We start from the raw sequence: 25,343 nt of genomic DNA on the forward strand, positions 1-25,343 counted from the left end.
GGCAACGAAGCTGGTGAAGGGCCTGGAGCACAAGTCTGATGAGGAGCGGCTGAGGGAACTGGGGTTGTTTAGTCTGGAGAAGAGGAGGCTGAGGGCAGACCTCATCGCGCTCTACAGCTACCTGAAAGGGGGTTGTAGTGTGGTGGGGGTCGGTCTCTTCTCCCAAGTAGCAAGTGATAGGACAAGAGGAAATGGCCTCAGGTTGCACCAGGGGAGGTTTAGACTGGACGTTAGGAAAAATTTCTTCACCGAAAGGGTTGTCAAGCATCGCAACAGGCTGCCCAGGGAAGTGGTTGAGTCACCATCCCTGGAGGTATTTGTGGTGCTCAGGGACATGGTTTAGTGGTGGACTTGGCAGTGCTAGGTTAACAGTTGGATTTGATGATTTTAAAGGTCTTTTCCAACCTAAATGATCTTGTGATTCTATAATAGCATAACTCGGCTTAAACACACATAGGCAATATTATGGCTCTATTGCTGAGCTTTTGTAGGTAAGAAATTTGTCAGCATGTTGCTCACAGTATAATATAAAACCTGGTTTCCAGCTGTTACAGTTCTCAAGCAAAAATGTCTTTAATCAAGCATCAAAACTCAACACACAATAATCACCTACGAATAGAACTTATTACCAGTTCTGAAACTAGTTTGTACAGTTAATTAAAAATTAAAAGTTTTTGAAGAACACTGTTTCTTTATGGGTTCTCCTAGTTTTGTGTTTGTTCATGGAAACATGTAACCATTGGGGAAAGTGGGCGGTTTATGTTACTTTGACTATCTATTTTTTTGAATGTGTTCCTTGACCCTTTAGAACTTCTTAGTCCAAATCTGTTTGTGTTTTAAGGTTTATCAAAATATTTCCCATCAAAATTATTTCTTCAATAAATATTTTGGCTTGACTAAGCAAAAATATACATGTAGAGGGACTTATTTTTTTTCCATTACGTGTAATTGTCTTTGTATAAAAACTCAGTTTTGCTTGCTGTTTATTTACTAAAACGTTAATTCTTCCCAAGAGAGAAACTTCCTACTGGCTCAAACACACACAGATATTTCCACGTGCAAATGTCGCAAAATACAGGAGAAGGATTGTAACTTTTTTCTCATCCCATATTCCTGCCAGTGAATTTTGAATCCTATTTCCAGAGCTGAGATACAGAATTCAGTAACAGCAGCAACAACAGTTACAATTTCTTCATCTCTTCCAATCTAAGAATCTCGAAGTACTTTGAAAGAGTTACTGGATTAAGTTTTGAAATACCATTGTCCACTACTATGTCCATTCCCCATTGGCACATATAAAGCAAAGGAGCTAAATAATTCATTCAAAATCAGCCTTCACAGCTAACCCAAGAATAAAACTCAAAAGATTTGTAGAGTCCCACTCTGGAATTTCAAGCCCATCTTCTTGAAGCAGCCATAACCCATTTCTTTTGTGCTATATGGGGGAACTATCAACAAGACTGTTCTGCAGGCAGGATAAACTGTAAATGGATTTTTCTTTAAACAAGATAACCGACTAAGATAGCAAACCATGTATTGACACCCCTGGAGGGACCTGAAGAGTTATAAAGATAGTGAAAGCACAGATAAGAAGAAAATTCAAGTTAGATTTTCTTTAAAATAAATGACAACACTCAAAAATAATTTTTAGCACCAAGGAGATGCTAAGATATGGTATTTGAAATGCACAGTACGGAAAGGTCTATATTGTATATAAAAACAATACAACACACATCTTATGTCCAGTGTTGTCAATAGGAGTTTTTTCCCTAAGAAATACAAGCCAGCACCTAAAAAACAGAAGTACATTTTATGGATTTCAACACAGAATTTAGTATCAAGCCAATTTGTGAATATTGGGGGAAAGGTGAAATGAAATGAGAAAGTTATGTTATTGCTTTATAAATTTTTTTTTAAATAAATTTATGAGAAACTATGCATGTTGCTTTTTATCCAGTGCTGTATAACTGAAGTTGCCCAGCTCATGGGAAGTAAGGCTGAAGTGTATGCTCACCTCTCTGTTCGTGACAGTATTTGCTCTTGTATCTTTTTATAGCCAGCTTAAGCATTCAAGCATGCACAGTGAAATTCTGGCTGTTAAGACAGGGGTAAAACTCCTGCATATCATGTGTTCATGTAACTTAAAATCTCCTCTGAACTCTTGGAATAGTATTGCTCGACCTCTGAAAATCAGACTCTCTCAGTTCCCTTGGGTAGTGGCTTGAGGGATGTTTCACTTTATGTATGTTTTGTTTTGTTGCTTGGAAACATGAATTTTATAAGCACATTTTTTTCTAACAGGTGCTCACAAGAAAGGGTTTTGCAGAATCGGGATCTTTGCTGACAAGTGGTTTGAGATTTGGGATGTTTACTGCAACAGAATCCCAGAGGTCACAAGGAAGTTCTCTTTTTGTAAATTAGAAGACTCACCCCATCTTCTTGTTCAAAGGACATGAATTTTTAGAGAAACAAGAAGTGTAGACCTTTGCTGCAAGTTCTTTCATTCTTAGCAGCAACTGAACAGCAAGGTAGATAGGGGTCCTGAATGCTCACACTTTGATTCTACTAGCTTGTTTTTTCGCTACTCAAGTCTGTAAAGAAACTTCCTCCGTTCTGCTCCTCCCATGATCTTAATGAATTTCATACTAATTCCTTCTGCTCCGGTGAGCAAGGAAATGCAATATGCAGGTCTGTCTTGGAATCACTGTATCATTTAGCCTGATCAGGTTTGGTTTAATGTACCATTAGAACCAATTTTCTCTTCTAGGTTTCCCATGCAGTGCTTTCCTGTCCAAGACTGGCACAGCAGGGAGTACACATAACTCGACTCGCACACCATGGGGACCTGGTGACTGGTGACTCTTATTGGTTCTCTCACAACTTCGTGCTCAGCCGTGTCATTTAACCATTTGGTATCTTCAGTCCCTAAAGCTCTTGGGGCCACTTAAACAACAGCCTACACTGTCTCAGTCTACGAATAACCCCTACACACCTTACATAACGTTCACACAGATTTTTCTGGAGCTGCTTCTGAAATAATAAGATTAGCATGCATTTTTTGTTCTTTGAGTTCTCTTCCACTGCAAGAACAGAGTGGCTGGGCTGTATTCAGTTGCCAATTTTGCTTGATATGGATGATGGAATTCTACCCATTTTTCAGACTATCTTTCCCCATTTTGATCAGTCCCAGTACACTTTCCCAAATAAATGCTTACCTTTGAAGTACAGGATGTAACCATTACTGAATCTACTCGTTTTATTACCTATCGCGAGTAAATTAATGACTACTGAACTTTCTAAGTATGCCTTATCCCTTTCCTGTATCACAAATAGGCTTTGTTTGACTAAACATAGATTCTCCAAAGACAGTGGTACAAGTCCCAGTCCCCCTATTCCAAATATTTTTGCTTTATGAATGTGATTTTTGTTTTCTGGATTCTGGAACCTGCAGCAGCACTGAAGCTTTCCTGCAACTGCAGCAATTAAATAAGGTAAGACTCTTTGAAAGAACAGTGCTGTCATCAGTAATTCCAATGTTTGGTAGCTGCTTCACTAGGACACACACCTGTGCCTGCTTTCTGAAATTGCTATGTCAAGGACAGAAGAACGTTCTATAGGAATCTGACATGTAGCTAGGTAAGCAATTTTTTTCTTGTGTTTGGAGGTATTTCTTGCAGGCAAACTTAACTGCAGGTCTGATGCATCTGACATCATGGAAAGTTTAGTAGCTAGGCTGAATTCTCAATGTGGATTCTAAATTCTCAGCATCTCCAGGGTACCAGTTGTTTTTCTGTTAGTTGCTCAATAAGACAATGATCCCCTTGAGGAAAGTCCCTTTAAACGGGGAAATAGTAGGCTTTAAGCTTTTATTCACGCTGTTTAATCAGCATTCATGCAACTGAAATGTTATTTAAAAGATTACTTACTTAAAGGAAGACCTACAGGTGTGCAATTGGTTGTGTGCACGCATGTGTGTATTTATATATATATGTGTGTGTACACACACACACCGTAGAATCTGATCTCTAAGATTATTACAACAATGCCCTTTGTTGCTATTATAGCTGCAGGATAGGTGTCCATACAGGAAAACATACTTCCATTTACTTGCTTCTAAATATCTGTACACTTACTCCTTCTGTTCCACCTCAGCTCTGAATGACCTATGCTCAGTACAGGATATGAGATTTTGAAAAAGATATTTGTGCACTATTTTATTTTCTCCCCTGCAAAGCCAGCTATGTTTGTTCCATGCCACTAAGCTATTTCATCATGTTGAATAAATATCCATTGGCCCAGGTAGGGCAGCCTCTCTGCCAGGAGCACCAAAGGACTTTTAAAAGCCGAGCTATGGCTTGCCAAGTTTAAAGGTACAGCAAAAAATGTAAACGAGTAACACACACTTGATTATGAAGGAAAAACAGAACAAGAACTTGTACAATCCCCATCACATGGAAAAGAGCTCTGATACAATTCTGATTGTAGGAAAAAAGCACCAAAACCCTATTCTTCCAGCACTCTCAAAATGGATTTGTATAAATAGAAGAAAAAAAATGGAGAAAGTGGTTGGTAACTGTACAAACAGGCTTGGACCAACTTTAAGACACCCATATATATTTCAAGGTTGAAGATGAACATATAGAAAAATTCAGAACAGAGCTTACTCCCAGCAGAGAAGTTCTGTTATTTTGTTGAACAAGTATAAATATAGATTACAAAATTACATATTTGTATCACACTGTAAAATTGTATCACAGTGTAAACTTATGGCACTGACTGCAAGGAATACTAGATCCAGGTTCAAGCAACCCTAACATTTCATCTCACTTCTTTCCACAACCTGCTGGGTGGTAGTGGCTAAGTAATTTCACATCATTACGCATCAGTTTCCTATGTCTAAGACAACAGTAGTGATATTTTTTGGCTTTGGAAAATGCTTCAAGGTATACTAAATGTAGCAATCACACTCGGGAACTAGGCAATAATTTTTTATGTTTGTTGAAGTCCGAGATACTTATTGATTTTTTTTTTTTTTTTTTTTTTTAAATGGGTCACAAGGCAATAGGAACAGGTTTTCCCCTGGAAATAAAACTACCTCAGCCTGGATTTATGAGAAAACAAGACTACATATAATGCCCTTTAGGACATATGTAGACCAGCATATACTGTGCACGTATAGCTTATTCTGCCTCTATCAAGAATGAAATATACAAAGACAGTCGTGTAATAGATATGCTGACTACATTCACAGTAACAGAGATGTACATTGATGCAGTAGAATGAAATCTATAGGAAAGCTGTGGGCCTTCACAATTCTGTTTTACTTTGTTTACAGACAACAATGGATTTTTTTCAAAGGATTTTGAAGCGACTTGCGAAGTCTCTCAACAATTCTGAATTAACTGTTCTTGAATCCATTTCACAGATAAACCATTCTAATCCACACCATAAGAAGTTCAACATTATCTTCCAGGACTGTATTTGTTAGGAAACTCAGGTATATGGATGTTCCTGCCTTTTTGTCCTAAATTACATGAAGACTCAAATCTAGTTCCCCCTACCTTAAAATCTTGTCAATTATATTCTTTTCAGACTAGAACAGTTTTGCTAATTTTATGCTTTGTTCTCAGATTTGTTTAAAATAACTCCTTTGTTCCATAGTAATAGGCAAACTGAAAGAAACTGTGAGAATGCAGAACGTAACTAAGGAGACTGAGTTACTCCTACTTTTTCTTCTGCCTGGCCTCACTAAGTATTTCTATTCAGTATGCTTTTATTTATTTATTTTCTTTAATGAACAATCTTAATACTCTGCTACCTCGGTCCTTGCTCAGAAAATAGCAGCCATGGTTTTCATTCAATTGTTAAAGAACTGGCAAATAACAGGTTGGAACAGTTCTGAATCAGTTTTAAAAAAATAAAATAATAATAATAAAAAAAAGAGTTCCTGATCCTCTGAATAGACTTGGGACTGAAGCACAGCTGAAATTGAAACATTGTATAAGCTTCATTTGATTTTGGTGGAAAGACAGGAGAAACAAGGGTTCTGCATTGCTTTTGGAACCAAATGGAGTGAGAACTTAAAAAAAGATCAAAATCTTGTGAATGTCTCTATGAATCTCTGCAGTTTTAACAGAATGCACACTACAGAAATGCAAAGACGCAAAGTCAGACAAAATATTCTGGAATGGGAAATTGTGCTGGTGTGGTTCTGGAATACAAGATGGTCATTTGAATTATTATTTTGCATAAGCCCATTAGAAACACTCATCTGGGAAGTCACAAATAGAGAAGTAGGCAAAACATAATTATTTATTACCTCTGTAGTATTTTTATACCATCTGAGCAGCTATGCAATTTTGAGAAGTACTGATTTTCACCCTTTCTTTAGAAAGCATAATTTATACCTGTTTGGTGACAGCTACTCTTTCAGAGTCCAGGAGTATCTTGAGCTATCATAAGAATCATGCAGTATATTTACTCAGGTAACAATATGTAAATTTTGATTATAACAATGCCGTAACAATGCTATTTTTATGCAAATATGAATTACTTTCTAAGAAATTACAAAAATCCTGACAAAACATTCAATAAAACATGAATATTGTGTATTTCTAAACAATGTGCAATGGCAATTTCAGTTGCAAATAAAACCCGTACTCATTAATACATTGGGGACCAAGTTACATCCTTGCTCTTCTTGTTGAACAAGAACATCTTCTCTCAGGACAATGCAATATCTGTCCTTCTATCTTTTTGCTTTTGAACAAGACTTCCTACTCCTGCAGCCTGAGAAAGGCAGCAGTTGCCTTTTTAACTATTACACTGACAAAGATCTGATACGGATGTCTCCAGAAGTCCTGCAGTATGCATTATGGCATCATTAAATGAGTAAATTTCATGTTTCTAAACAATGCAATAAGGCTTTGAGAGGCAAATTGACTTACAAGTGGATTAGCAAAGGGAAAAATCAAACTAATTTTAAGGTGAAGTTTCCACAGCTTTCAAAGGATATCACATGGCATGGTTGCTTGTCACATGAGCTACTGGACTCAAAAATACAACTGTACCCTCCAGCTCTGTATTTCTAACTGCCTTACTATTAAAGATACAGACATATATCTGACAGAAAGGGTAGTTGGGATTCCTGAAGCAGTTCATTAATATAACCTGTCTAGTCCGCACATTCGATTGAAGGTTATTGCCTCTGAATAGTAGATGTCTGAATAGGACACACATGTCTATCTGAGCCACTGAGTTTCATTGTGTGGCATCCCGCAGATGTCAAAGTTCTACAGATCTGATGACCATGACACAGAAGTGAGAAGACCAGTATGTAGGAAACATTTCAGGACTTCCACTCCCTGGAAGTACTCCCTCTCTCTTATGCAGTGCAAGACCTTTGCAGATGAGGGAAGAAAAATCGTGGTTTTGGTTGTCAAGATTCCTACGTCTGTATTTCTCAAATATTTAAAAATCTCTCAGTAGCCTTCATTTTTACCTGTTGGTGGCAGTCACACACATGTAAGAGTGAAAGCAGAGCCTGGAGGCTGAAAGCTAGAAAGCACTTTTGATGTCTATGCAATCATTGACTCTGTTTAAGCAGACACCCTATTAATCAGGAGTTGGTAAATTTGGCATAATTGTTCCCCATTTGGAAAAGTTTCACAGTAATACTGAGAAAGCCATTTTTCATTCTAACAACCAACTTCTTTGTATTCCACAAAAGGCTTGAAACAATAATTTTTCACAGCCTCACCACCAGTGTGCTGTAGTGGTGCTGTAACATGCAGGTTTTGAATGGCAGAGCAGCCTGCAAAAACAGGTATTCTAGTAGCATACCAGGTATCACAGATTCCGGCTAGTTTTGTCATCATGTTTGAAACAGCTGAAGAAACACACAAACTAGGGAAACTGCCTAAAAGGTCATCTAATTCAGTATGCTCTCTATAAAAGGGTTAATATCAGCTGATTGAGAAAAAGGTGCAAGAAATTTTGCAACTGAGAACTATGGAGCAACCTGCTTACAGGAGCGGTTTTCTTTAGATCTAAACCAAGCTTCAGGAGAAAAACTTCTATTTTTGCTTCAGCTGACCTAGTCCTAGCATATGTGGAAGCCTCAGGTTTGAGAAAGTTTCACTATTTTGTTAAATTGTGAGAGTTACATTTCCCATCTATTTCAGGTATTTTAATTTGCTTTGGCTATACTAGCTACTTCAAAGTGGACTAATGAAAAAACATAAAGATTTGGTTTTGTTAATTATGTATATTAGATCTTCAGGTATTAGCAGATATTTTCAGCTAAATTTTTAGTTACAAACAATATTTTTGTAATATACAAAACCAGATAAACTCATACATCGAGTAAGTCCACTTATTTCTGGTGATTTGCACACTCTTCCACTGAATACTAAAATCTAGGACAGTTTCGGTATGTATTTGTATGCACATACAAAAAAATGAAGATTAAAAATGAAAAAGAAATTTAAAAAATAAAGATAATGCATGTACAGTAGCTTCCAGCACAGGACTATATGAAGATGTCAGAATTAAACACCATGTTGCACACAGTAACGTGTGATTCTTCTGACAGATTTTAAAATGCAGCAAAACTGATTTGTCAGTGAGATTTACAAAACAAAACAAAAAACCACCACCCACCCCACCAGAAACAACCCTCCACCCTGTAAGCAATCATTTCCAATCTTCACAATCCCTCTTCGTACTAGTAGTACAACTATGTATTAATCAAATTTTTCACTGGAGGATAAGATATAATTAAGTCACTGGATCAGAAACAGAAACTACTGCAACAGTTGTATTTTTACAAAAGAATAGGTGTGGTGAAAGTATTAGTTATGTGTGTATGTGGTTATACTCAGCATGTATAAACACATTTGGCCAGTCCAGTTTCCTTACCCGAATTCCATGGATTTAAAGAGGTGGCAGGGCACAGACCTGTGGACAGAAATTCCCTTTAGCTCCCATAAAACAGAGAATGCATAAAAATTAGAATGAAAAAAAAAATTAAGATTCCTAGGAAATGATAAGATCTGAATGTGTACTTTATTTAAAAAAAAACATGTAGGTTTGCTATAATTGTCCCATTACTAAAAACATGTGAAAGAATTATAAAGAAGAAAAGCAGTAAGTATTTGTATGATAAGGCACGTGCAATGGGAAAAAAGCATGCATTCCTTTATTGTGATACAGTTAATTCACGCAACAACTCTTCTAGTCCAATAACGAAATCTCAATGCCACTACTCCCTCAAAGAAACAAAATGTGATTTATTATTTGTTATGAACTTCAGAACGTTATTTTTGTTCCTTACACAGATTTCTTCTGTATGATCCAGTGTTAGCTGAAAATTTTTCACAAAATCTCGTAAGACCTACAAATTTTCCTTAGCAAAACAAGGTTTTTCCGTTTTTTTTTTTTTTTAATCCTTTATGTATCATACTTTTTTTTCCCCTTGATGTAGTAAGTGGTCATTCTTCTCCACACAAATTGTGGCGTATCCCCAAAAGGGCATCTCTACTATGCATAAAAGCAACCTCTAACTAAAAAAAAAAAAAAATAATAGTCATGCAACTTGCCTACTACAAATCTCCCTGAGGCTTTTTGACTTAAATATTGCAGTAATGTGTGTAACTGCTTTTGAAATCTCTAGCAAACTTTGCAAATATCTAATAAACTTGTGGTGTTTCTTAAGCACTTACATTTAATCAGTATTTTGCAGACAGGAATGCTACATGAATCTCTAGCCCCAATCTCAAGAAGATCCCCAACCTGCATACATGTGGTTCCACATGTTTTAGTGGGGTAACTCCTGCCCGTGATGTACATGCATGCATATTTCTTTAAGGGATGGAACAGAAATTATTTCCTCATGATTACTGAACAGAATATAAGTAATTTGGGACTGTAATTCAAGAACTCTTTATTCTAATTTCTTATTTTGTTATTTGTATATCTCAGGGAGAAGATTTAAAGCTTTAGCAGAGCATACAGATTATTTAAAACCAAACATTTGATTATTATAAAACAAAGGCTTAACCACACCAGGATCTAATAGTTATTCATAACAGACAACCTGAACAACACCCAACCCACTTTGCTACAGTTTAATTGGCAAACCTATTCTTTCTCTTACTAATTACAGGTAACCACGCCTACCTTCTCACAAAGCATGATGGCAAGTAACAGTTTGTTTTAAATTCTGGAGAAGAATTTTACAGTTTACAGAAAAACTATTGGTCTCTTCAACCTTTTTCGGTTTTGGGTTTTTTTTTAAATTTTATTACAACATATTCTTTCTGGAGAGGTTTTTAATTCAAAATTTGCTATAATGCTGTGGGTTTTTTACCTTTCATTGTAAACTTACTTGTGTAGTAAGGTAAATCTCACCTCTTAACAAAGTATAAACAAAGGGGGGGGGGAACAGATTTAGACCTGTTGATAGGAGAAAAAGTGATGCAATACTGTATGTATACTTACTTTCCATTATTAAAGTAATAATGTTTTAGTATGTGAGTGCTGGTGTGAAATGATTCCGTCTTGGTGACATCTCTCCTGCCTGGCTTACGTGAGGCCCGATCTGTAAAACAGAAATTGCATTTTTTTTATGTTCCCTTGTTTTTTGTTTGACTTGCTCTTTTCTGCAATGCCTTCCAGAGCAGAGATGGATGCTCATCCTGTGAGAAGAATATGACAAGGCGGCTCTGGAAACTTTGACCGTGCAAGTACTCTTATAAGCGACGTTAGAAAAAAGAAGTTGTAAGCCTACTGAATTGTCACTCGTCGTCAAGTTCCTGAGGGAAAGCTGGCAATACAAAGGTGTTTACTGCTTGCTAGCTCTCTTGCGAGCAGCGTTTTAAGACCTCCGGCCCTCACCCCCGCCCTTACTCGCGCTCAGCAGTCCAGAGTTCTTACATTCAACATTGTCTTACTGGTGAAGGGGTATCTGCTCCTCCTCCGAGCCCTGCGCTCTCTGGAGATTCTCTACTTAAATAACCTCGTTTGTGGGGCTCGTTTTTTCTTTTGTTCACGCCAGGCTTTTAAATACTTGTTTTCGGCCTGCAGGGGCGGCCTGGGCGCGGCGGGGCAGAAGCGAAACACCCGCCCGCGGCCTTTGTGGCGCTCGGGGAGGAAGCGCCCGAGAGCGGGGCCGACCCAAGCCGCGATGGGCGGGAGGCGGCAGACGGGCAGTTCCGCGCGTCCCCCTTCCCGCCGCCCGCGGGGCTGGCGGGCTGACTGACTGACTGACTGACTGACTAGAAGGGCGTTGCCCGCCCGCCCGCACGCGGGGGAGGGGGGCCGGGGAACGCGCACCGTGGCCGCGGCCCTCCTGGCCGTGCTGGCGGCTCCCCGTCGAGGCAGCGAGGCCTCCGGCGCGGCCGGGCCTGCGCTTGCCGTCGGCGGCGCCGCCCGGCAGGGCGGTGGGGGTAGGGCGGGGCGGTGCCGGGGGCTGGCGGCGGGGCGGGGCGGGGAGCCGAGCCGAGCCGGGGTTTCCCGGCCGGGCAGCACGGGCGGGGCGGAGGGGGGAGGTTAACCGCGCCCAGGCTCTCGCTTCCCGATGGCTGCGGGGAGCTGAGCGGGCACCCAGCGCGCGAGGAGGAGTCGAGACCCAGCGACACCCCCCTCCCCCGCGGCTCTCTCCTTCCGACTCGGCTCCCCGGCCGGCGCTGCTGCCTCCCCGGGACCAGCCGGGCAGAGCGCGGGCGGCTCTCCTCCTCCTCCTCCTCCTCCTCCGCCGCCGCCGCCGCCCCCTCCTCCTCCTCCGCCCCCCTTCCCCTCCCCAGGCCGGCGGGACGCGGGCAGGAGCCGCGGGCGACGGACGTACCGGCCCGGTTAATGAGCAGCGGCCGGAAGGGCAGGTAACCGTCTGAGGGGAGCGAAGGCGGCGGGTGGGGGGTCCGCACGAAAGCCTCGTCGCCCTCCCCTGCGCCTTCCCGCCGCCGCCCGGCTGGCCGAGTCCCCGGCCCCACCCTGAGGCCATCTTCCCGCCGGCGGCGGCCCCGGCTCCCCCTCATCCCCGGTTCCTTCTTCCTCTGCGCGGCTGCGCCCGTCCCCCGCTCCCCTCCCCCGCTCTTCCTCCTGGCTGCCGCACTTCTCCTTTCCCTTCGTCCTCCCCTTCCGCCGCTCCCTCGGTTCTCGCGTCGCCTGGGCACCGGGCTGGGCCCCCCTCGCCCACCCGTTCTTCGCGGCCCCCGCAGGAGAGAAGGGCGGCTAATGGTTTGTCCACCTCTTAGCATGGCGGGGTTGGAAATAGCCCCACTCCCCCGCGCTTCCCCACCTCCTCGGTGCTCCAGCTTCCCCTAAAAAAGAAGTGTGTTTGTAGCTGGAGGAGGAGGAGGAGAAAAAGGTGGGGGTGGGACTGATTCTCTCTTGAAGGCTTTAAGGCGAAAAGGGAGGAGACCTTGGATCTTGCGGGGTTCCATTTTTAATTATAATTACGCTGTAGTGGTCTCTGTTAGGCGGTTTGGGGTGTTTTCTTGTACGCGTTAAGGTACAAAAGGCGAGTTTCCCGAGCGATCTAGCCGGCAGAGGGAATATTTGGAGAGAGATTCAAGAAAAAGCTATGGTGTGTCTGCTGTAATGGTGGAAAACTGATTAAGAGGAGACGGGGGTGAGACAAACAGGGTAAGACTGCTTCCAGCAGCCCCCAATCCAGCGAAGGTCTCGCAGGCTGGGTTCATGCTGTGTATACTGGGGGAGGGAGGGGTAAGAGAAGGTTTTGTTCTCTTTAAAATCAGAACCGAGGATGGATTTAGACCGCATATTTGTTGTTCCCCCATGTATTACGGTGCTGCATATTTTTGTGTGCCCGTAGCAGCAATAATGAAGATCATGGAGGGTGTTTGCTACAATAGAAAAATGGAGTTTTCTCCTCGGAAATGTTGTTAAAAATATTGTTTCAATTCCCAGCTTATTATTGAAAGGATTTCAGTTTTTTTTTTTTTATCCATACAAGTGATATTTAAGGCGTAGGATTTTTAATCCTACGGCTTTGTAGGAAATGAAGAGGTGTAAAGTCTTGTATGTAAATACGAAAGAGACGAGACGTTTTATTAAAAAAAAATCTTGTCCAGAAGAAAATCAGAATGATATAGAGGTTGTTGTAAGATGTCAATTTATCATTCTGAAGATGAACTGAAATTTTAACGAATGTGATATTTCATTATTCTCCAACAAAGTCATGGTTGGGATTCGTTATTTTAAATAAGGCATCCTTTCTAGGATGCCGACTGCCACGTTATTATGTATTGTCTCTACAGTAGAAAATAGGAGGAAAGGACTGTAAATGTAAGACTTAAGTGATTATTGAAACAGCTTTTGAGAATAGTTGGCTCAACTTGGAGAGGTGATTTAAGACTGAAAAATTAAACATTTTGCTGCTGTAAAATATCCGCACCTAATCGTGAGAGATTTATCTCATATTTTAAGCTGATCGGCTAAACACAAGGATGTGAATCAAGACAAAATGCTGTCGATGTGTCTGTGAAATACGTGTGAGAAAACGAAGATGTTATGTTAAGATCTAAATTTGTTCTAAATGTAATATATCAGAGTTTATTTTTTTCCCTTTAGTGCTTTAGGAGAGGAGAAAGAGAAGGGTGATAATAGTGTAGTTGTTTTGGTGGCTGCAGATTAGGCAGGGTGTGTGTTTGATTTTCTTTTTGCTGTGAATGAATGGATCTTTCTGTGCCTGGGCCCAATAGCTGCAACAAGATGGCGTTTGCAGCAAGGCAGCTCTCATTTTTCAACTCCTCCTCACCACAGCTTTGCCAAACTAGATCTTATTTCGTAATTGTATTTTAGATTTACTTTCTCGTTCTCTTTGCTTTCTTCTTTTTTTTGGGGTGGGGGTAGGAGGAGCATTTGGAAGATCGTTGCAAGAAATCTGTGGGGTGTTTTTCTTAATTTTTGTGAGGTTCTCCAGATAGGAACTAGGTGGGAGGAGTAAATAGTTTTATTGAAATGTTCATATCGGCTCTTACTGGATAAAGGGGTGACATGATTTTCTTTTTTACCTTGCAGTGCCTGCTTAATACCATCAAAATGTTCTTGGTTTTTATTAAGCCTGTTGCTGAAAAACAGTATTTTAAGCCTAGAGCACAGTATACAAAGACTCTGCTGGGGCTGTGTACTGTTGCTGGTTCTCTACTAGCCAGGTAATCATCAGACCCCGTGCAGACAGTTATCTTTCTGTAATACAAGAGAGTCTCCCATCTGCTTCAGAATGCTAACAATTTGTGGAGGCTTTTAAAACTGCTTTTGACCTGGAATTACTGTCATTCTCTAGGTAACCGTTGTTTTTATGGGAACGAATAAGAAAAGTATTGGGGGTATTAAAACAGTTCTGTGTATGTGAAGTATTGTATTTTAAAATGATGTTACAAATTTCTAAAGCCTTTTTAGGTGTGGTTCTTAGTATCTTTTAAGAAAAATGGACTTTCAGTTTGTAACTTTTATGATATTTCACTATAGTGCCAAGCTTTTTAACTTTGGTAGCCTAAATAAAATAACTTGGTTAATATTTGATATACTGGACTGGAAATGCTTGTTATGTCTCCTGTATTCAAATGACCTCCAAACCTTTGGTAATATCAACGTTTTTAGTACTGTTTATCTGTGACTTAATGTATAATCAGTTGTTTGTTAGTTTACTGTAATAGCCCAGCTGTAGTTCATACAGAAGGAAGCTAGGAAGCAGAAGAGCTAATTTGCAGTTGAGGCTTGTGCTGGTGTGGTGTGTTTGGGTTTTTTTTTTTTTTAATAAGCAAAAAAAAAAAAAAAAAACAGCTGAAATTAGCTGAATGTATTTTACTCCTCTAGTATGTCAAGAACAATTTTGCAATCAAGAATACTTGTCCAATAAACTCTTAGTTCCATTTGATGGTACTTTTTAATGTGCTGTTGAACTTGAAACTAGTTGTGCACCTCCTTTGGTACTACTACTTTGGCCTTTCAGTACAGGATCAGAAAGGAGTAGGGTGAAGTGGGATTCTGTATTGAGTAAGATAAATTGCATTTATCTGTGTTTAGTCCTTGCAGCTGCTAGGTCAGTACGTAGCAACCATCCTACCATGAAATCTTCGGCAATGTGTAATGTTAGAATTCCACAGTAAATCCTAGCAGAACAGTTTTTAAATCACCTCCATACCTTATGGAAATCTGAAAATGTTGTATTTAGACTTAATGAGAGTTTCTCTTGAGTAACCAATGAAGTTTGGTATAATTAGGAAGTGTGTAGAATTTTGCATAGCATTATTTTTAATATCATTCAAGAATAAACACACTGCAGCTATTAAAATTTTTAAACCTAGAACAATTAAACTAATATACTTAGAATACGAAAATCCTTCAATTAATACAATTACTTTCAGGATCCTTTAATTATAGTGGAAATATATATCTTTTGTGTTTGTAGGATGCCTTTTCCTGAAATTAAGCAAGATGATGTTGGCTGCAGCGTGTAGTAACTTCCTAGTGCTTTGAAGGCTTCAATTTGGTCATGTGGAAAACAACTATAACTGTTTCTTCTTAAATAGTTACTTAGTTATGATTTCTCAATCAGTGTGAAACAAGATGCCAATTCATATGAAACTTGTGTTGCTTTTGCAGATTCTTGTGATGCCTGGTGCTGGAGTTAGGAATGTTAAGGAAGTGTTACATTTAGCTAGTTTTGTAGTTATTGTAATAAAAAATAGGGGTTGCTTGCTTTCTGTGAAACCAGCAATAGATTTGTCTTTATGTCAGGCTCAGCTCATGTTTTAGTCAGTGAATTGGATTAAATTCTTACTGCCCATGGATTTTGGCTCTCAGCATTAGTGGATTGGTAATTGATATTCTCAATTTTAATATCCAGTTTTAGCCATATGGCATACCGTATTGTTTCAAGAATTGCATTTAGCGCTAGTTTGTTACTAGCAAGTTGAAATGAGAAATCGTGCATTCAAGTGGTTGAATTATGCTTAGGTGAGTTGTCTTTGGAGTCTCTAATGCCTATGTTCATGCCAGTATTTTGGGTGGGTTTTTTTACAGTATTTTACTGGTTATGTTGGGAAAAAATCTACAACCTTGAAAGCAACTAGCTTGTGTTAATGATATGTTTCTTAAGCATGTGATTGAAGATAAAAGTGGACATTTTTTTAAGGGAGTCTCTTGATTGCTCAAAGTTCAGACTCAAAATGAAAAGAATACATATTCCATTCAAAATGTTTTTTTTCTCCCCACTGATAATGTTGGAACTAGTATTAGCCAAGGTCATGATAAAAAACAAAAATACCCCCAAGCCCCTATGTTTCTATTTAACATAGTATCTCAATTTATTATTTCTTCACAGGGTGTCTAGTATGCTGGGGATTTTGTGTGCATGGATTTGTTTTTCACCAAACAGAAATGTATGCAGAATCCATAGATACTTGAGCCAACTGGTAGTTCAGCAGAACATTAAGAGGTTTTTAAAAGCTTTGAGCTGGCTATGAACACTACCTTTACTTTAGATGCCAAAATAATCAATGTAAATTACTGTGTAAGGCTTCCTAGTACAAAAATATGGATACTCCAAAACAGGTTTTGAAGCAGAATACTGCATTTTTGTTAAAGCACTAGAAGAATTCTAAGTACAGAGAAAGGAGATGGTAGCCTTTGAATAAAAATACACATTTAAAAGTATTTATGGGAACATAAAGATTAGATGTTCTTGGCCTGTTTTTTTAACAACTGACCTTCTAAAATGTGTTCTTTACAATTAATACCTCGTAAGACTATATTCATTTGTATTAACTGCTTGTGTCCATTGCATTTATTAGAGTGGTATAGAATGTGTTATGATTTGTTAGTCTCTTGAAATATAATGAAATATTTCTGCTTGTCTGGAAGACTGCAGTTGGAACCTTGAGTGTACTAGGTACAGAGGGTAATGTTTGCCTTTCTCGGTATATTCTTAGACATCCAGGAATCTTCTTTCCTAAACCCAGCTAGAGAGTAATGACATGACAATATTCATGCATGCCATCTGGAAACAGCTAAGATATGGTGTTGCTTGCTATGGATATCTTACACTCAGTGTTACTGGGGATGCTGTAACTAGATGCCTACATGATAATTTGTATGTGTAAGTGAAAAAAAAAATTTTGGGGGACATAATGGAAGTGTAATTTGTAGGGAGTCTTGGAAATCATACCTTTAAGTTCTGTCCAGGATTGTCAGCACTGGCCTGAGCACTCGGTTGTCTGGTTCTCAAAATTTTAAAGTGGCAGAAAATAAGGATCCCATACAAAATGTTACACGTTGACCTGGCTGTTGACATTTTAGTTCATGGTGAAGGGAGGGAATGACATGACACAGGAATAAGTGCTTGAGAAAGCAGTTACAAAGCAAATACTTCAGTTGTTTAGATGTTGCCAGATTTAAGTCTTGTTGAAATCCAATACAAATAACTATAGCAGGTTTAAAATAGGAATGCTTTAGAAGATGTTGCAGGTGTTCAGAAGACCTGGCTTTGGATTAATGAATAGGTTACCCTATGTCAGCTATGCCATGGTAATTATCCATGCCTGCGCTCTTCCGATAAATGCAAGGTTATTCAAATAAGCATAGCTTTTATTCGTGGGCAACCAAATTAATCTCAATCTCAGTGTAGGCTGAAAGGATGCATATAGATGACTCCTGTGGGTCAGCTAATGTTGGAAACTTGCTCATGAGTCTGACCCCTCTTTGGCTTGTGGGCAAGCAGAATCTGTAGGTTAATATCAACATCTCTGAGATTTCTTACTAACTTGGTTTTAAATTATTTTTTCTAAATATTTTTGGCTTAAGAATTGTTGAAAGGTATTTTTGTCACTTGTCACAGACTTATGAAGAGCTATAGTTATTTCTTATTTGGTGGGACTAAAGGGTTAAAATTTGATCTTTCTGTGCTATGTCTGTTTTGGAATCCTAATAATGGATAAGTGAAAATGAGGCTGAAGACTTGAAGAAGGTGATCTGAGGGAGCTTAAAGGAGACAAGATATAAGGTAGTTCTGTAATTGATGGTGGTAAAGATAGGCTAAATTTTCAAATTCTTTTCATGGATAATATTTAGAACTTGATGAGGGGAAAAATTAGTAGAGATAATGAGGTGAAGGGAAAGAGAATAATTAAAAATCTAGTTGCTATTTTAATGTGAAATGTAGTTCATTTCTGTAAGTAGTTTGCATGAAACTGCTTCATTAAAAATATGTATTTTTATTTGATTAAGTAGAATTTCAGCCTGTCAAATCACTGCAATTTTTAAAGGTTCTATGTGTAGAAAAGAAATACCTTCTATATGTTATAAGGACTAATTGAATTGTAGATAGCTAAATATTTTTTTCTGTGTGTTCCTACACTGGTCTGAGGAATGTTTGCCTAAAATTTCTTGCCAGTTATGTTTATCATGTTTTTCTCAGATGAGAATATTTTTGATGTCTTCTTGAAAACTGCAGTAATGTCTGCCAGCACTCCCAAAACAGAAAATATTAATTATCTGTAATTAGATGGATTAGATAATTTTTTGAAGCTTTACATAATGCGGTCCTATATTAAAAACTATGTAAAGATTTTTGTCACTATTTTTAGCTCTTTCTTTTCCCCCCCCGCTAGCAAAAGGAAAAAAAAAGTAAAACCAAAATAATTCTCTCTGGAAACTCTTACATGCCATCTATCAAAGCAGTTGTGAATATTTTACCAGTTCAGGTATCAGTGATGATTTCGCTCATCCTTATTACAAAATCAAACTGTATTGGCTATGGGGGACTAAATAAGAAATTTTGCAAGGCTTTCTATATGACTTTCAGAAAGGCAAACACACACAAAGTTGACATCACTGACAGGAAAGCAATGCCTTACTTCTGTGGCTTGTTTTTTTCTTCTGTTACAGTAGGCTTAATTACAGCAGCTGATGGCAGTTATTTTCTTTCTTTGTAAGAAAGAAAAAGAGTTTCTGCTTAACTATTGCAGGTGAGCTGTTAATTCTATACATCTTTATTTTCTTACTGCTTTTCTGGCCTTCTTGCCTATCTTGGTTTAGGTTTAGGGAACCATCTTAAAAGTCTGTTTAGTAACATGTGCTTTGTGTTCATCCTGACATTCTAGGGTTTATTGAACTCTGTCAATAAATAGAGGTTATCTAAAATTATTTGCAAAACCATGAAGTTATTTGACAAGCTGAGTGGGTTTTGTCTTATTTTTGTGAAATGTTGAAGCAAATTTCCAAACTGCTTTGACAGAAGAATTTTTGATTGTGCACTTCAAAATTGCAGTTTAACTTCGGTGGAAACTGAAATATACGTGCCCAGTATTAATGGTGTGTGTTTTACTGTAAGGACGTTCTCATTGGGACATCTGTGGTAACACAGGGTGTATTTTACTAGACTTCTTTTGCTGAGGGTTACTGAGCAGGCTGTTGAGCTTACAAATGTTTTTGGAGGTTATGTGGTATGCTTGTATCTGTCCAGACGTTGTGCCTTGCTAACTACTGCCTGGGGTGTTGCTGTCCTTTTGTAATTGGTGGGGAATGTGGCTTTCTTCTGGAAGTAGAGAAATTGAACTGCCCTGGTACACTCTCTTTTAAAATCAGAACACTTTGTATTCAGTCCAACTGTTTAGACTTTTGTAGGTATTTGAGAGATTTACCGAAACAATTGAGGGATAGGAGGTGGGTCAAAGCTCCAAGGTTAAAAGTATACAGAAGATGATATGAATGTGCCTTTTTCTTGACGCAGAGATCTTAAAAGTTAATGCTTGGTTATCTTCAGTAGTGAAATTTGTAAGGCCAGGCAGAAATGTTCACTCTGTAAACAGCATTGACCAGAAGCTCTCAAACTTATTTCTTAGTTTGATACGTGTGCAATGCAAATATTTTCTAGTAAGATCTGTGTGGTGAAAACTAGTGCAGTAAGTCTGTTTTTGCCATATATGTAAAGTTCTGTTCCATTTAAGTTTATTTAAATTGTTGAGCTGATACATCTTAGTTAACACAAACTGGTTCATGGTATGTGTTGAACACAGCAATGCTTGAGTCTCAAAATAAAAAAAAAAGTAAACTTACGCTTCAGTATATAAAATAGCATGACTTATAACTGCATAATACAAAACTTAGTATATGTATTACTTCCAGTAAATGAAGTAATAGTGCTCAACAAAGTAGGCCTGTGCGTGCTTCAAGATGCTGAGAAGAAATCTGTTTATGGTCCTCTTGGACTTTTCCTGTTTAGTTCCCAAAACTGTTTTCTTCAGATAGCCTAACAAATGTGTTCGGAGGGGGGTGGTGGTAATTTTTTCTGTTTATCTAGAAAAACAAAGTAGATGTGATAGTCTGCTGAAACTTTTGGTACTCAAACTAAGATTATACTGTACTAATTAAAGAGCTCTCTTTGTTGGAACATGTGTTTGATATTCCTGTTGCACGTTCTTTGTGAAGTGGCAAAATACTGAAGATACAATGCTGTCTGTTTAACAAAGGCGTTGTCTGTACAAAGATCAAGAACAGCTTGCTTGATGCTTATGGCAATTTAATTGTTCTTCAGGTTACGGAGTCCTGGATTTCACTACAAGTTGTCAGATATTATCTGGCTAGTGCCTTAAAACTTACTGTAGAAGTTAATATACAGTACTTTGATTAAAAGACTGTATAGTACTTAAAGAAAATGAAATAATATAGAACAGGAACAATTTAACAGATTTAAAAATCTTGACCAAGTAGTGTATCTTTAGTAGATGCTTGAGAAGTTGGGGAAGGTTTTTTTTTTCCATGCATGAAAACTCAAATATTACAGAAACTTTGGACAGTGAAGTCCAATTTGTTACTTCAGCTTACTATCCTCCTTTATTCTTGTGCCTATAGGCAATAAGTGAAGCTTCAGCATTTCAGGAAATACTTTGGTTTGTTCTACGAAAAGATTCATTGCTGATATATGGGGGAGGCAGAACTTGTGCAGAACGTGCATTTGGGGCTTTAATATCTGGGCCCAGTAGCTCACAGTTGTGAGTACTTAGGTATCTGATTATTCGAAGTTTCTCATTAGTCTTGAATTTGACATACTACAAATTCAGGATATCCAAGATTCAATTATGTAATGATTTCAAAAAGAAAAATCAGTATCCTTATAATCAAATGGAGTACAGTATGTTGAAGAAAAGGAGAAAACATTTTAAACTCAAGCTTTGAAAATAGAATGAAGTTCTTCCAAACATTTTGGAAATCTTAGGCAAGCCCTTAGATGTGAGAAGATGCCCAGTAATCTTCATGTTTGCTTCTAGTCTGACTCTTCTCTCTTCCCTTTAACTCATATTAGAAGATGGAACTCATGTTAAATCAGGCATTGGAAATTCCACTTTTTGTTTGCTGTCCTGGGGATCAAATATAAAGCATTTGAACAGGTTTTCTTGAGATAAGATAGGATGTTAAGCTGTATCACGTAGCTAGCGGTGACTACCACTTTACCTGGATACATACCATGGAGAATTCAAGATACAATTAATTTGGTTTTGATTTCTTAGTCTAATTTACCGTATAGTAATTTTTTTTTGTTCCACATTCTTGCGGTTGTGAATTAAACTCAGAAGGACTCGCTCTGAGGAAGCCAGTTATTGCTGCCCTCTGTCACAAAAGGTGGCATAGACACCTGCTGTTCAGCAGGTGCCTTGCCAGTTCACAGCTTAGCATGTTAAGGAAACCAAGATGGCAAACAGTTTATTACCGTGCACTGTGCTGCAAAACCGTGATAGTTTGGCTTCCAGGTAATGAGAGCTCGGCTCTTACAGAAGATGAAGGAACATATAAAAACAAGCTGAGGTGGAAGCTGGAGTTGGAAACAACAACTACTGTGTTTATTCCCAAGTCAGAATCCTTAATATTCTGTATAAGGTGAAAGTGGCCTGTCTTCAAAGCTCTCTCCCATTCTACTTTTAAAGGACCAACTTGATATATTGTCTACTGCAATTAGTGTGTTTTCTGTTTTAAAAACAAACTCAAACCTACCCTCTCCTCAAAAACCCGCATAGTTTTGCACAACAGTAGTGTCCAGGGGCTCCAAATAAACATGAAGCAGTGTTTGTATAAAGGGGGTGTGCAGAGGATCAAGGAAATCGGTGCAGAAACTTAAGAGTTACAGATTTCAACTAACCTTACTGGCTGCTGGCTTTGAAGAGCCTTTGTTTTTTTTACTTCACTTTGCACATATTTTTTTCCCTAAAATAGATTGGATTGTCTTCTGATATTTTCATTCTTGTCTTTCTCAGTTAATTCCCACCCTGGCTCCTAACCCTAGTAGTATTTTACTTGTTTTCTTTTTATGATATTTTCCTCTTTATCTTGATCACCTAACCAGATGTATACTATCTAGAGGAATACAACAGCTACTTAAAGACTAATGCCAGAAGTTTTAAGAGGGTTAATGCAGTAGTATGGAAAGAAGAACGTCCAAGGGTGAAAGCAAGTATTTCCTGCTATACCTTTGTGCTTTCTGTTGTCCCTGGGTTGTACTTGGAGTTTACCTTTCATATCAGCATTAAGCATTGTTGTATTGTCTGTTCCCAAACACCACTTCTCATTCCAATGTCTTCAAGGTCTCCTGTGTTACTCTACTTTTCAGTCTGTCAACCTTGCTGTTCTTGTTCTTCTGTACCTTAACTTACTTTGTATCAACAGTACATATCAAAATACAACAATTGCTGGGAGAAATCAATGAGCTACTGGGGGGGTAGAAATCATTGCTATCAAAACTAATGGAACTGCTTGCACATTGATTAAAGATGGGTTATATTGATTGCAGGGCTAGAGAACAAAGTATTGCTCAGTCTATTTTGGATAAAGAGATTAGAGAAGTCATGCTATATTTTAATCTCTACTGAGTATTCTTTTATCTGCTATATGCATATAATATGTTTTGTTGATTTTTAAGATCCACTGAAATACTTTTTATCTTCAGACTGGTGCTGGAAAGCAGTTATTTTATGGGATACCTTAACTTCTTTCTAACAGTGCTCTGTTAATCTCTTACTGAAGAACAGTATGCTGTTTGAACACCTAAATTCTTATTTCAATGAAGTAAATGTATTCTTTTTATTAATTGGCTGAAGCTTGCATAAGATGTTTAACAAGGTTGTAAAGAATGAATATTTTTCGTTTAGATGACCTCTGAGGCTGTTTTGTACAGTCTGTGTAGCAGAGGCACAAAGAGAGGAGACGGTTTGTTGAAATGTCTTAACTACCATATTTTTGTTGAGGCAGGATGTGATGGGCAGAAAGTAGTCATCAAGTCTTGTCCAGCCTGTGTCTAAAATGGGGTACCTTTGTTGCTTCTATTGGATTTTTTATTATTATTTTTATAAAAGCTTAATACAGTAAAACTGGCTTACTTTCTCAGGGTCATTCTAAGTCAGAGCACAAAGAAGAATCCATGTTACTGAAGTACTCTTTCAGGATTCGATCTTAACAATGAAAGGCATTTTGGGTGGAACTCTTGATCTGTATGGTAAAGCACAATTCAGATTTGATAGAATGTAAATTGTCTTGCTGCTTCTGGAAACATAGTGTATTTTTCATTAGTGTTTTGAGGGCCATAGTGCAGTAAGACATGTAAGCATGTGAGTAGCTCAATTAAAGCCTGTGCCTACATGCATGGATGAGGGGGATGCTTTTCAGAAGCAAAATCGTCCATAAAAGACCACCTTATATTTGCAAGTGTCTCCCTTAGTTCATGAATAAGGGTATGTTGATTTGATTGGCCATTTCTTCTAATTTGAAATGATTTGACTTTTAAGGATGTAAAAAGTAGTATTGCTAAATGTAGCATTCTGAAAGTTACTTGTATTTTTTAAAAGGGTGTAAATAGGAAGCAGCTGATTCTCCTTTGACTCAGTTGACTCTTTGCTAGCTGGCATATGTAGAATGAAATGGATGATTCAGCTTCTGTTGATAAAATAGTTGAGCTGAAATTTATGGAAATACAAAATACAATAATAGGAATTTCTACTGGTTTTCTGTGCTTATGCATGTACACAGTTTTACTGATTTTTTTTATTAGCATTTTTCGTGTCTAATTTTGCTATTTTTGTTTGGTTTTTGTTTCTGTTTTTTGTATTGTAAATAAGTGATCACATAGGCCATTTCCTCCTCTAATATAATAAATATTGTAGTGAAGATCTTAATGTACCTACTGATGTCACTGTAGTGGTAATATCTGAAACAATACATGATTTTTAACAAGGTTGAGAGGATCATGCCAATGCAGATGTGTTGGCAAACAGAGCTGAGAGAAATGTTGTTCAGACTTTTGGGAAATACTTGTTCTTCTCTTACACTTTAACCCTCGGTCAGTGGCAGCTGATCCACCTGATGGATTTTATTGTAATCTTCAGGATTTTGGTAACAGGAGGTAGTGTAATCACCTACCTCTGTGCCACGTTTTGATCTAGCCATTCATTTGCTTGTGAATTCAGTGCAACATGATCCACTCACATGCTGTGCTCTCCTCAGCATCTATTGTGAATTATTTGGGGAGAGCTTGAGCAGAACATCGTCATAACAGAGAAATATATCAATCTTCATGAGGACTTCTTGAACATATTTAAATCACAGAAAATGAACTGAAGACCTACTGGAAAATTGGTATACCCAAAAGTGACTTTTAAAAAAACAATCTTTGGAAACTTCATGAGAATTGACAAGAATTATGTTTCTTAATAGGATTCAACTTACTATAGGCATGGCCTTAAATTGTGGATTACAAACTTGTTTTGATACCTGAATAAATGTGTTTCTGATGTTGACTTCTACTAAAAAGAAACAAGTATACATATTTAGGTGTGTAATGTGTTTTCATTTGCTATGGTATGATTCTGTCACTGATTTGTCACACTGAGATGATGTGTAAACTGGTCCTACAATAGCGTGCTCCCATTTCTATCTTCTAGGAGAAAATGTACTGTTTATAACTGGCATTCTGAGTTGCCCTAAACCTGCCATCCATAGATTCAGCTGATCTAGATGAGAGATTACACATTTCCTGAAAAGATAATATCCTGATCCTGTGGCATTAGTTTAGGTCACCTGGAGAAGAAATAGTGGATTTCTTGTTTCATTTCTGGGTTTGGTGTTTTGTTTTGTTTGTTTGTTTGTTTTGCACTATTTTGTTTAACTTCTATGCAAACACATTGCTGATAACACTTCACATGCCAGGAAACCTTCCTATATCTAACTGATTTGTGCTATAGTTTTACCCTTGGTTGTTTCCTCTTTTGCCTCCTTAACAGTTCTAAATCCAAACTTTGAAACTGTTCTCATTATTAGCAGCTTTCCAGATAGTT

The 25,343-nt window shown here is 38.3% G+C and overlaps 2 protein-coding genes across 15 annotated transcripts in view; one reads left to right on the forward strand and one right to left on the reverse strand.

Moving 5' to 3' along the window:
- The window catches only part of GABRD (gamma-aminobutyric acid type A receptor subunit delta), a 112,010-nt gene extending 100,567 nt beyond the window's left edge, over positions 1–11,443 (reverse strand). For 2 of the 7 annotated variants that reach the window (XR_012677030.1, XM_075172263.1), the window contains exons 1-3: positions 10,936–11,381; positions 10,501–10,600; positions 8,920–8,958 (exon numbers count right to left, since the gene is read on the reverse strand). The gene's annotated coding sequence lies outside the window, so the exon portion shown is untranslated. The other 5 variants (XM_075172261.1, XM_075172262.1, XR_012677031.1 and 2 more) reach the window with 4 other exon arrangements.
- Positions 11,444–11,501: 58 nt separating this feature from the next.
- GNB1 (G protein subunit beta 1) overlaps positions 11,502–25,343 on the forward strand; it is a 46,360-nt gene continuing 32,518 nt past the window's right edge. For 3 of the 8 annotated variants that reach the window (XM_075172282.1, XM_075172281.1, XM_075172283.1), the window contains exon 1: positions 11,521–11,879. The gene's annotated coding sequence lies outside the window, so the exon portion shown is untranslated. Of the gene's footprint in view, positions 11,880–12,083; positions 12,238–12,397; positions 12,646–25,343 lie in introns of those variants that run through there. The other 5 variants (XM_075172276.1, XM_075172279.1, XM_075172278.1 and 2 more) reach the window with 4 other exon arrangements.

This window comes from Calonectris borealis, chromosome 23, assembly GCF_964195595.1.
Source record: "Calonectris borealis chromosome 23, bCalBor7.hap1.2, whole genome shotgun sequence".
Lineage (NCBI taxonomy): Eukaryota > Metazoa > Chordata > Aves > Procellariiformes > Procellariidae > Calonectris > Calonectris borealis.